Here is a 12557-nt window from a genome sequence, read left to right on the forward strand (position 1 = left end):
TTTTAAGTTGGGTTTTTATTAAATGTGGTCTTCATAAGTTACATATGAACAAAATATTCTCTGTATGTATGAATTCAACCCCTTTCCAGGGTTCACTCACATTACAAATCTAACATTGCTGACAGCATTTGAAGGCAGAACTATGCTGTAACCAACCAGCAACAATTTTCATTATTAGTTGAACTAGCCAAAATGGCTAGCTAAAGCGTTCAGAAGTCATGACATGTTGAAGTGATGAGTCCAGCGCACTATCCTGGTTCGTATTGTTAAAATTTGGGTGTTGTACTGAATGTTGTGAACAGGTGGTCCCGCAGCCGCCTGTTCCATTCCGGTGCCTGGCAAACACCTGGATAGGTTGCTGGAATGCACTGACAGACTTAGCTAAAGAGAGCATGGCCCAGCTCACCACACCACAGATATTCACACTCCGCCGAGCATAATAAGGCTTCTCACAGCTCATGCCAGCTTTTCTGCTGGAGCACAAAGTGCCTCAGGAATAAAGCATCACCTTAATGACCCCGCAATCTTCTCATGGGCCCTACAAATGTCTCCACAACTTAATCATGTATTTAAAGGAAATTTACCAAATCACCCTTCATGGTATTTTTTTAATCACACATCTACAACACAATATAACAATATATAACAAAAAAATGCGTGAAGCACTGTGGGGACAGCTTTATGGATTCTTAATGATACTATTATATACAGTGTGGAGTTTGTATGGTGGCTGTTTTCAGACATGAACTCTAGGGTGACCGCACAATTGGGTCTGGACTTTCTCCGGAGATTTCCTTTCACACATGAACAGGAGCTTCGCTGCTCAGATGTGTTCAGAACAACACGGACATCTCTGGAGTGTCCAGGTGGTGCAGCAGGCAGGGGTAGGATATAACATATTCATTCCGATGTGGAGATCACACGTTTTTGTTTACAGCACATCAACATCGGCCATTATCACCAAAAGCTGCCTTGACATCTTTTCGTCAGTTTCTTCTATGTGTGTGCCACTGCTTTTTCACTCTAAGATATTTGCGTTGTTTTCATTTTTGTGATTTTTAAATCGGTCACGTGTTAGAAACATCCCCATTCGCTAATGGTGAATCCTGAGGAGGATCTCTACTGTATCTTCACATTGGCTCATTCTGACACTCTAGAATTTTTACTAGTGGCTGGATGGAGGAACTCAGGAAAAATTGTGTAGGCTCTCACTCAGACATTTGCCTTCTCGCATACAGCCACTTCGAAGAATGTCATGAGATCATCTGGAGTTCAGTTCATGTCTGAAAGCAGCCTGTGTAGGATACAGCGTGTCATTTTATTGGACTTATATTTCAGTATCCTTGAACAATTCTACTACATAATCAAAGGTTATGGTTATAGAGGTAGAATACATAGTGTATAGCTTTTTAATATCATCTCTAATTTTCTTCCTTGCTTCATTTATTGGTACTTTTTATTGGTACAAGATGCAGGACATCAGTCTTAGCACAGGCTGTTAAGAAGTTAAAGGGTATATTCTGGTTGGGCACATGCCGACAGCACATGGAGAATTCAGAACTTCAAGCTTGAAAGCAAGTGAAATTACTTTATAATATAGCAAATGGGCCACTGTCTGTTTTTGAGATTCCTTGTGTAGCCAATCGTAGTAACACACAACCTGTTGCTGTAAGCATCCCAAACAGGCTGCACATTCCACATTGCATGCCAAAGCATGCAGGACACATAATCATAGCATCCTGAACATTTAAGGCTCTTATATACTTCTACGTTCTCCGTTTCTCGGAGAGGGCTCCACGGCGGGCAAAGAGTCTTTTTGATTTTTACTAATCCGACCACTGTACATAGAAAAAAATTCACCGCCAAACCCATAGGTGGCGCAACGTAAGACGAGCTCAGAGAAGCCTACCCCATTTGGGAAGAAGAAGTCCACGTGTCTCTGTTTACATCTGTTAGCTTGCGTCCCACACACTGAACCATGGCAACTAACAGAACTAAATAAAGTGACACCCAGCAGGTCAAGATGCTGATGTTATTGTTTCTTAGCGCAGCGGTTCCCCGGTCTTGTTTCGGAACTGTGTTGCTGATTCCACAGCTTGAAGCTCCGTGTAGCTTGAAGCTAGCTCCCCTCCCAGCTTCCACACAGAGTCAGCAGGGACTCCCGACACTAACTACTACCCAGTGTTTGCTTCTAACCTGGCGGTATTATAGAAACAGTGTCATGATAGAAGTGGAATTAAAGTCGTGACGGCGGGTTCTTGCACTGTTACCACCGCAGTTAGCATGGTGGCTAGCCTAGCCCGCTAGCCTAGCCTGCTAGCGCTGTTTTGAAAGCTCGTTATAACCGTCTGTGACCGTGCACACATGCCCTCAGTGCTCGAACGAGCCACCGTCAGCCGGACAACTCCGCTGGCTTAACACACACGTCACATTAATCGTAGAATCGTAGTTGTGTTTATTGTGAATCAGGAAGTTACAGGTCCGGAAATGACGTCGAACAGAAATGACGTCATACGGAAATGACGTCATACGGAAATGATGTCGTTCGCGGACCAATCACAGCCAAGAGCTGTCGGTCGGGTCTCCGACACAACACAGAGAAGTTAGAAAAATCAGACCTGTACGAAAAGCTCTCCGTAGCGCTCGGAGAGGGCGTTTTCACGACGGATAGGGCGGTCTTATCTGTCCGTTTTTTCAAAAACGCAGAACCGTAAATTGGCCTTTAGGCAGCAGTATGGCGGGGGAGCTGCAAATCAAACATTAATATTACTCGCTTAAAAATTAGATACATTGTTTTACTAAACAACAGATTTTGATCTAAATTTCATTTACATAAACCACTTTTTTTTTTTTGCTACTCAGATGTGTTTCAGCAAAGGACCCTCCACACCCACACGTTTCATCCTTAATATTTGTTTGGAGCAGCAGAGCCAGAGCCAAAAGCTTTGACATTATAATCTTGAAAGTTTGCAGCACTGCACTTTGCTCCCAGGTGGTGGGTTAGGGTTAGGAGTCACTAGCATGTACATAAATGCATCAGTGAACAAGGGGGTTAAGGCTACCCTCTATCACAGGCTATTGATGTGTTGTTTTCTTTCAAATAGGTTACCTTTATAGGAGAGTGTGCATACACAACCTGAGCATGGGCCGGCAGGTTCGGACAAGAATCTTTAAATGACATTCAGGTTTGGGTCAGGTTCGGTCATGTTGGCTCAGCATTCTACTGGATCTTGTTATACTGCTCATGCCTATAATTTGGGAAACATCCAACTCTGGTCGGGTTCAGATACAAAAAACAGAATGCCTGTCAGGTTCATATCAGGCTTGGGGAGTTCAGGCAGAAAATTGCGGTCCGAGCCAGCCTCTAGCTGGCCTCCCCCTACACCTGGGTAGGATGTTGTTATGTCCAAAAAGAATAGTGAAAGCTGAAAATAATGAGGCTGTAAAATGGAACTACCTCTTTGGGTCACTGATAAGCAGTGTGTTAGAAAAAAAATACATGCAATGGTTTCACTCTCTCCTGATAGAAGGTGTTATATTATGGCACAAACCCCTTCATGGGAATAGACATCTGCTTGTCATGTAGATGCAATTTTGGTGGCCATGTTCTCAGCCTCAGTGTTAGTGGAAGTGTCAGTGATTTGAGGTTGCTGGGAAATTTCTTGCACTGTAGTTTGGAGGGTAATTGCACTGTCATCTGCACATTCGGATGTAGAGTTACTGAAGAAACTCAACCACAGCGTTTCCGCAGTACACAGTGATGGTCCTGTAAGCTTGTCCATGTTTGACACTCCAGCCGACTACCTGATTACTCTCCTTCGGGCCCACCTATTTGTTTCCATGTACAGAGCCAAACCGAAACATACAACATTGAAATTGCAGAAGTGGAAAGACTTGTGGCCTCAGAGGCCGATGTGGTTATTGTCCTTTGTTTCTTGCCGTTTCTCCCACACTGCTGATTGGTTTCTCTCAGCATCTCTCAGCATCTCTCCCTCTGAAAATGGAGTTTGATCTGTCATGATGGCTGCAGATGTTTTTAAATCGCAACAGTGTTACACGCCAGCGCACCACAGCTCGTCGCACCATGCCACAGTGTTGACAGACGATGTGCTTATTTATGGCAAGTTAAACCAACTGTCGGAAGCCCTTAGCAGTATCTCCCTCTCTTGCTTACTCTCTCACAAGGTCTCTCCTTCAGTTGTGTTGTTGAGTTACCAGGACCTGTCAAGCCAGTTCGTTGTTTGTTTCCACAAAAGCGATACAACGGATCTAGTTGCAGCTGGAAATATAAGCAATTGGGTTGTCCGGCCAACGTTGGAAATAGACCGTAGGATTTAGAGACCACACTGAGATGAGATCTATCCCCTACGCCTTCTGTCCTGGGAACCGCACGTGAGAGGAACCAGAGTCCAGAGACCCTTTGACAAGTCGATGGTATCTTAAAACTCGTAGACTGCAATAATATACCTCCTCAGACATAATGTGTTTGAACTCAATGGGTAAGAACATATGCATGGCATTAAAACACTTATTTACAAGGTGGTTCCCAAAGCAGTTTATCATGAGGGTGAATATGGTCTGCTTGACCCTGTGCTACTTCACTTTAAACTTGCTGCTGCTTCATTGAATTTACAGTGACATTTTTTAATACTCGATCTACTCCAAGTGTGATTATTTATCAGCCTCTGTCTTGACAACCACGGTGCCCAGTGGATGACTCCCAGTGACTTTGATGTACCGCTCATTTTGCATCTCACGCCACTGACATGTTCTCACTTATCCTGTGATATAGCTCAACATCTGCTGCAGGGATAGACACAAGATTTTGCGCAGATGTTCATGGTCCCCTGACGATTCATCCAAATGACTCTGGAGATCCTCTTACTTTTCTTCTAGTGCCAGAACGAGCTTAAAATATCAATATCCCCTTTCCTAGTGTTGTGTCTGAATGTCAACAAAAACATGATGACAGTGAGAATTTGACATTCCACTCCTATAACTTGGGTCCAACTGGAGCCTTTTTCGTCTCATCCAGTTTTGTGAAGGAATACAATTTACTTAGTGCTATCAAGCAGCCCACCAGTGGAACAATATAACATGTATTTTGAGGTGGGTCAGGCATCTGATCAGGATGCCCCCTGGAAGCGCATTCCACTGGAGGTTTTCCAGGCCTGTCTGACTGGTATGAGGCCCAGGTAGACCCAGAGCATGCTTGAGATACAATACAGTATATCTCATCTGGCCTGTGAATCCCTCAGGATCCCTCGGGAGAGGCTAGAGAACGTTGCCTGTGAGAGGGACATTTGAAAAAACTTGTTTAACCTACTGTCTCAAATGCTGCAGGTTATCCCCACACTCACAGTCCTGAGTGGATCCTTGGTTCAGGGGATGGCCTGGGCCCCAGTGGCATCACTCATCAGCACTTTCATTCTTTAAACCCCTGCACCACAGAGTTACTCATGGAAGATCCCTCTCATCCAAGGCTGAGTCTAGTGCTGGAGAAAGTGGGTACATTCTGTTTCTAATTAGATGCTGGGCCTATTTACTGAACAGTCAAACACTTGAGTGAAGCCCTAAGAGGAGCAAGCTGTTACCTCAAAAATATGTCAGCCTTTCCCCTTTTTTCTCCGCTTTTAACTTTGCTTTTGTTTGTTTGTTTGTTTTGCCTGTCATGTGGCACTGCATTTTCCACCATGAGCACCAGATTGTAAAACTCTCCTCTCTCCTGTCCTTGCCTCTCTGCCTGTATCTGGTCCTCGTTTCAGACCGTTTAATTTCCCTGCTGCCTATATCTGTGGGACTTCTTTGGAGCAAATCTCTGTTTCTATAACCAGGATTATATTTGGCTGTGTCAGCCACAGCGGCAAGCATCTGTTCGCCTGTCACTCTCGTTTTGTCCTTTTGCGGCCTTGTGTGATCAGTACTTCCATGAGGACACCCAGAGCGCATGCTAACCACACACAGGACATATGTGCTTGTATCAGATTTAATCCGTGTCCATACCAACATGCCTGATACGCACATTATATGACCACTCACGTACACTGGGCATGTGCGTGTCAGTATGAACAGGAAGGCATGCACTTACTTACACAGATGCTCAAATAATTACTAGTCTCCTATGCATGTAAACAGTTGTTTCATTGTAAAATACAGAATTTAACTGCACAACAGCTATTCAAAGACAACAGGGTCAGTAACACTTGTAATCGATTATCCATATTGCATTCTACACTGGTAGCCAAGGCTGATCCTGGTTGTTTTCTTCTGGATGGGGGTCATGTGATAGGAGCACAACAAATCAGCAAAGGCTTTGTTATGCCCAAAAAAACCCAATCAGCAAGCAGTTTTGGGTGTCTACAGCATTGTTTCAAAATATCTCAGTTTCTGTCCATCCAGACTAAAATGCAGCTGGAGAAACTAAAAACTAAAACGGGGCCAGCAGCATTTCCAAACGTCTCAATTTTTGCGGGTTTTAAAATATGGAGTAGTTTGGACACCAGGCCTTTTCGTAGCAGAGTTGCTGTGTTTCCCACCAAAAACAGCGTGTGGATGTAGCCAGAAAACAACCACTCATGATGAATGTGAATGCATGCAGCAACTACAGTATATGCCCCTGTGTGTGTATTTCCAGTGTCAGTCAGTGTCATAAATGGCCTCATCTTTGTCTGGCTCTTCTGCAGCCAGACCTTCTGGCACTATTTAGTAGTTTTGAGTATATATATTTATTTTCAATGGGGGATTTTTTTGTCAGTTTTCTTATAATGAAAACCATAAAGCTAGTCATTTTTCTATTATTGTCTACAACATGATGCATTACACCAGTTAAGTCTTTTTTATCAGTGAACTCATTCATCCATTTGCTCCCTGCTCTGTTGTTAAACGTCTTGGGTTTCACATAATGTGACCATAATGACTTAAAAAGATGCTTCTCTTGAAACCCTGTATTTAAAGAGTTGGAACATCTAAAGAATATTTACAAAAAGGAAATGACAGCTATAATCATCTCACACCTTGCCACTGGGAAGAAAAATTAGGTATATGCATATCCAAATGTGTGTGTGTGTGTTAGTGTGGTGGGATTTCCCCACTTTCACTTTGAAGTCAAAGGGATCATTACATGAAAAGGGAGATGTCATCAGTTGTCAGCCAGGTGCCAGGAGTGAGCGGCGAGCCAGAGAGACCATTTCCTATCCCATCAGCACCTGGGATTTCGTTTTTTGATGACGACAAGTTGGCCCGTGCTAGTGAGAGTGCGCAGGCGTGTGTGTTGTGTGTGTTTTTTCATGTGTCTCAGTCTTTGTTACCAGGCAGAACTAAAGCCTGCTGCCCATGTGGCACCGCGAGAGACTATTTTCAGATTCACTTCGTCACTAGTGAAATTTCATTAACAGAAAATCAAATGAATGTGGGTAAACCCTTGTTCTAATTAGTGTCTCAGTCTAGAAAGCTTTCCCACTCCAATTGACAAATAAGGAGGAAACTTGGTGGAGAACATATTTTCGTCACTCGCAACAGGCTCTGTCTATATAATTGTCTCATAAAGTACTTTGTAACACTGTTTTAGACAAGTGCTCGATTAGTAAAGGCTGATGTAATAAAAGTAAGAACAGTAAATCATTGGCAAGTCATTTGATGCGCAACAATGTTGTTAATTGTTAACTCAATTCGGAGACAAAAGGTCCGTTTTCATTTTTACGACTAATATATTTTATTTGTAGTCTTACATGTAATACAGCTCCTTAACTGGTGTTTACGTATGGAGAAGTTTGGCTAAGTAAGGCGGTGCCAGTCCGTTTAGGGATGTAAAAGTTAATTGTAAGATTTTAAAATCTTAGAAAACAGGAAGCCAGGATTGTTGGACGGTTGTTATATAGGTATAATAATGTTTACAGGTATAATGTTTATCATGCTCACCATCTTGGTTAAATATGCTAGCAAGCTAACATTAGTGAATTATAGTAGAGACTTCAATTCATCGGTTTACCAAACATGCGCACAAAGAAAGTGATGTAAAGTTTTCTGGTGATTTAGTCCCCTATGTGATGTCATGATTCTTACTTTGCAAATGTAGTTTTCTAGGAAAAGCGATATCGAAAGAAATATGTTATACCTTTGCAGCCGGCTGAGGTCCCTGGATTGTGCTCACGATGGGATCTGCGATCAGGTAGTGTCAATTAACAGCTATTAACAGATACCATTTTATTATAATCTCGAACGGTCATTTTAATGAACTTTAACGACACTGTTACTTTTGCAATGACCAGGTTTGAAGGTATGAATATCGAGCAAGATTCTACCTTGTCTCCGAAACTTCGTTTTCTATTCTTCATAGGTTTAGTCTTCATCACTTTTTGTGTTTAATGACCAAAATTTATTGGAGGAGATCCTGTCACAAGCTTTCCTCCCTTTTCCCCATTTGTATGGTTAATTCAACAGACGTTTAAGACCTAGAAACAGGCATAATCTATTCCTCCGGATTTGGATGGATAACACGCTGCATCAAGCACAGTGACCCCCTAAAGATGCTTGCTCATTGTCTCAAATGGCACCATGTCATCTCCAGACTGTCACTGACACAGTAGTGCAATGTAACAGCAGTATGGTAGTGGATTAATGGCATAATTTCCGCCCTACAGTCCTACCGACCTTTTTTTAAAAACGTGTCTTTAGGAGAAAGGACAGAAAATAACAGCCTGATGTCACTACTACTTTAAATACAGTACACAAAGTATAGATTCTATTCAACCACAAAACCAGGTCAGACTGACTCACATTTTTTTCCTTTGGATGGAAAGTCTTGAAAATCAGAAAATAATCACTTTAGTGCCCACACAGACACAGTTTACTATTTTTAGATGACATGAAAAAAACATACCCATTTGCATACCATGTATTCTCAAAGAGTACTGTACATGTGTTTGATATAACACACACACACACACAGTTCCTACAGTATTTCAAGAGATGAGTCAGAAGTGTGTGGCCAACTATCCTTCTCAGTGATGAGTAGGATGATGGTAAGGCTGAAAGGTTTAAACTATGCCAATGAAAGAGAATGCAAGTAGCTTTCAACCCCTCCCCTCACTCCCTCTCCTGTGAAAATAGGAAGCCCTTTATAAAACTCTTATCGGACCAAAATATGTATAAGGTCTAATCCCTTGACTCTGGGGAGTACTAAACTACCGACATTTTCTGGAGATTTTCCGGAGGGGCTGTATGTGAGAAGGAACATGTCCACATCAGTTGCTCTGGATATATCCTGGAACTTTCCCTGCCCCCCAAACCAGCAGGGAAATGTCTGGAAAGATTCACTGCAAGCAGGTGAGCATGGTAATGATGTGCGGCAGGATGCATAACAGAAAATTTTAAAAGAAATACAAATAACTAAATTTTTACAGACGTTTTCTGGAGAGAAAAAGGTATGGGACATTTGACTTTTCATCAATCAGACAATAAATGTTTATTACCTGTTTGCTTGGTTGTACTTGTATGATTAAATAGGAAGTTCCACATACGTTTATGTGTGTCTGTGTGTGCACGTGTGTCCAGGAAAGAGAGAGTGTAAGAGAGTCATTGCGCGTACACAAATGTAAGCGGAGCAGCATTACCTCATCGCATTTCCTGCTGGAACTTCAGGTAAAGAATAACAGAGGGCGTTTGTTTTGTGTCACATGGCGCCCTGGCGGCTGCAGATACCTGCTTAATGGCTTTACACAGACAAAGAGGTACAGGCGTCAGGTGACAGGTGATAAAAAGAGCTAATGTTTGGCAAAACCTCCCTGTCAGCACTATTCCATTCATATCTAGGTCTTTTCAGGCCCCTGAAGTACACTGCTTTCTGTTAAGAAGTCTTCAGGTTACAGAAGAACACCATATCAGTGTGAGCATCCCTTACAACACATTTGATTGTGGGACACAAACATGGCAGAAATTAACATCGAGGATAGAGAATTAAAAAAACAAGTTTAAGTTTGTTATCGGTCAGTCAGGTTTGCTCCAACACTTTTCGAACATCTTGATGAGATGTGTTTTGGTAAGTAAAGGTTCATATTTTTGTACACTGATTGTACAGTAGATGGACATATGAATAACAGTATGTGGAAGAGGTGAGTTAACCATATTCCATAGGGTTCTACAGACTTCTACAGCCTCTTGCTATTCTTTGTACAAGGAAGCTGAACTATTTTAACAGGTACCAGGGAAAGAAAAACACTGGTTGACTACTTAAATGAAAAAGCCTTCATCAAACACATAAATTATGATAGATCACATGTCAGTGGGCGAAATAGCAACAACTCCTGTAACCAAAGCTGCATAAAAATTACATTATCCTAGATTTATGTAAGAACAGGGCCTCATCTAGTCTCACCAGCCATCTATACAAGCCACCAGCTGAGCGCAAAATGCTGTAAAGCAAAGCAAAAGATTGCCTATTGAAGAATATCTAACACTCAGCAGGCTAAAGAGAATCTCAGATTTTTTTCAGAAGCTGGGCAAATCCAAATTTCTTAATATGGGTGACATAGGAGGGCTGTTTAGAAAGTTCCAAAGGGATTGCTATCTGTTAGGCAACCGTTTATCACGTCCTCTTGTGGGCTGTTTTGCAGTCAAACCCTGTGTTAAAAAAAGGCAACAACTCAAAGTGTAGAGAAACATTATATATGATACAGGCCATTAAAATGTATTACTGAAATGTGAGATGAAGCTGTAGCATGAGATACATATCATGTAAAGGAAAAGAGTGGAAGCTAAGCCACACTGGAGGCACACAGAGGTAGTAAACAGTTACTGGAGTCATCATTTACAGTAAGATGTGTTAGAGGCCAAATCTCTGTCGTTGTGTATTCTAACATGTTCTACAGGCAGAGGGTGTTTTACAGCTGAACACCATAACCTAAAGTAAAACCCATTACTGAAGCCATCTGAACTCGGCAAGGACCTTTTGACTTGTGCCGTGAAAGTACAAAAGAGAAAAAGAGCAGATGGGTCTGGACAGATGAATGTCAAACCACTGCTCTTACAACCACAAATTATATATACTTTCTCGAAAGCCTATGCCACACACACAAGCTTCAAGATGATTCTCTTCAGACTAGAAACAAGGTGGTAAAAGGGTCTACTATTAGAACACACTCCAACAACAAATATATGGTGTGGAAGTAAAAAGGATGTTTTATGAAGCTGAAAATTTGTCCAAAATGTTAGCACACCTTGCTAGCGTAGAAAACGATACACCCTAATACAGGGAACTTTAGAAATTACAATTTGTCTAAAAGGCCTTAACAAGGTGCAACATCCTCTGTCCTTAGCCTTCAACAAGAGTAAAGAAACACTCCAAAAAACATAGAAACCTCAGAATGAGCCATATGTGAGGGATCCCTCTCCCAGGACAGACGGAGGTGCAATAGATGCCACGTGTAGCTGAACACGTGGAATGGTCTGGTGTGTGTCAATGCGTAAAGTGTTTAAACATAGGAAAATATCTGATAGAAATGAAGGGAAAAGCTATAACAATAGCAATGGAGGAGTAATTGCCAGTAATGGCAGAAATATCTGAGGAGGCGTATTGTATATCAAGCAGTCTTGTTGAAATCATAATCCATGATCAGCTGCTACTACGGTCATGATCCGTCATCATGTGGATTGTTGTTATTGAGGTTTTTTGTTTGTTTGTCTCTCAAAATGTTTTCCTTCTTCTCAGCACTTGTTTCACTTTAGAGAAGCTACAAATCCAATTGAATGGATTTACATCAAATGTGAGCATGGTAAGCTTGTGCGTGCTAAGCCAACTTGTTTGCAACACGCTCTTGTTCCCTTTAATTCCACATTTGTCAGCTGTTCGGTGACAGTTCTCAGTATATCAGTACTTGTCAACAAACACTGATGTTCAATTGCTTTTTTACACGACATGTATATACTATATGGGAGGTTTCAAGGAGGCTAAACTAGCTGGCAATAAACAGTTATTGAACATGGCCAGAGCAGACACAAGGGAATTAAAACAGATAATATTAAGATGAATGTCTCTTAGATATATAACTTTGTAAGACAACAGATATCTAAAAATGCCCAATTATTAATGTACAAACTGCCGGTGCACTAGTAAAAAGCTTGAAAACTATGGAATATGTCAGCAGAGTGGAAAATCATGACCACATATAACAGAAAACAGTCATATGGATACAACTCGTACCATATTGCTGGTGCACTGTGCTGAAAAAGAAGCTATTAGTTACTACCCAACCAAGTGTTTGCAATGCATTCCAGTTTTATTTAATAAATGATTACTTGTACTTGTAGGGGTTAAAAAGAAAGAGTAGAATAATTAAACTATACTTAGTCTGAAAATGCAGTGAAAGAAAGAGGAGGATGACGATGCAGCAGCTAAAACAGAGTGAGAAGGAGAAAGTCTGCCTCAGTGAGTCACTTCAGAGCTGATGGGATAACGAGGTCCGGCCGGGAGCCTCAGACATGCGGTTCTGTTTTCCACCGTGGTACAAACACAACGTGACAACTGGCAGCTCTCATCCCTCTCCATCTGCGTAGGCCCTCCT

This window comes from Limanda limanda, chromosome 3, assembly GCF_963576545.1.
Source record: "Limanda limanda chromosome 3, fLimLim1.1, whole genome shotgun sequence".
NCBI classification, from domain to species: Eukaryota; Metazoa; Chordata; class Actinopteri; order Pleuronectiformes; family Pleuronectidae; genus Limanda; species Limanda limanda.